This window comes from Notamacropus eugenii, chromosome 2, assembly GCF_028372415.1.
Source record: "Notamacropus eugenii isolate mMacEug1 chromosome 2, mMacEug1.pri_v2, whole genome shotgun sequence".
NCBI lineage: Eukaryota > Metazoa > Chordata > Mammalia > Diprotodontia > Macropodidae > Notamacropus > Notamacropus eugenii.
Window position 1 is genome coordinate 102417449 of NC_092873.1, and position 1010 is coordinate 102418458.

Below are 1010 nucleotides of genomic sequence, written 5' to 3' on the forward strand. Positions count from 1 at the left end.
GGTGCCAGTTTATGAGATGCCACAATAGAGAAGCTACTCTGGTTACCACAGTCAAAATGAACTGAGGAAAAGAGCAGCCACTTTCCTCTTTTATATGCTAAGTATCCACCCCTCTCTCTAACCCTACTACCCCACCTGCAGGCATGTGTATCCTCCCAACCCCTTTATCTCATTTCCCATATCAACTATTTCTGTGTAATTTTCCTTTCTGCATGATTTCAGGAGAGGAATTTCCATTTTGTTGACTTTTCAATACAAGCAATGAGGCCAAGGGACATGAATGATAACAGAGGACAAAGAAACCAACCGATCAGGAAACAAGACAGAGCCAAGGCTGGAGTTTTTCCTCTGGGAACTAGGGAGGTCAGACTATGGGCATCCTTGTATGTTTGGGGAAGAAAAGCTGGGGGATTTGGAGCAAAAAAATATGATGTAAAGGTTCTCTGGGTGAAACACATCAGGACTTCCCTTGGTTCTATGGGTCAAGTCTCCATGTTCCCTTGGGAAATGAGAAAGTGGTATGTGGATACTGATGGGGTAGGCAACTCTTTAAATATATTTTGTTTCATTAAATATTTCCCAGTTGCCTGTAAAATTTTTAACACTTAAAAAAAATTTTTGACTTCCAAATTCTCTTCCTCCCTCTCACCCCTCCCCTGCGCATTGAGAAGGCAAGCGATATGGTATCAACTATACATGTGAAGTCATACAAAGTATATTTCCATATTAGCCATGTTACTAAAGAAAACACACACACAAAAGAATATAAAGGAAATAAAAAAGTATGCTTCAATCTACACTCAGAGTTTATCAGTTTTCTCTCTAGGGATGGATGGCATTTTCCATCATGGATCCTTTGGAATTGCCTTGGATCATGTTATTGCTGAGAATAACTAAGTCATTCACAGTTGATCATAGTTACCATATTGCTATTACTGCGTACAGTGTTCTCCCAGTTCTACTCACTTCGATTTGCATCAGTTGCGTCAGTTCATGTAAGTCTTCTTTTT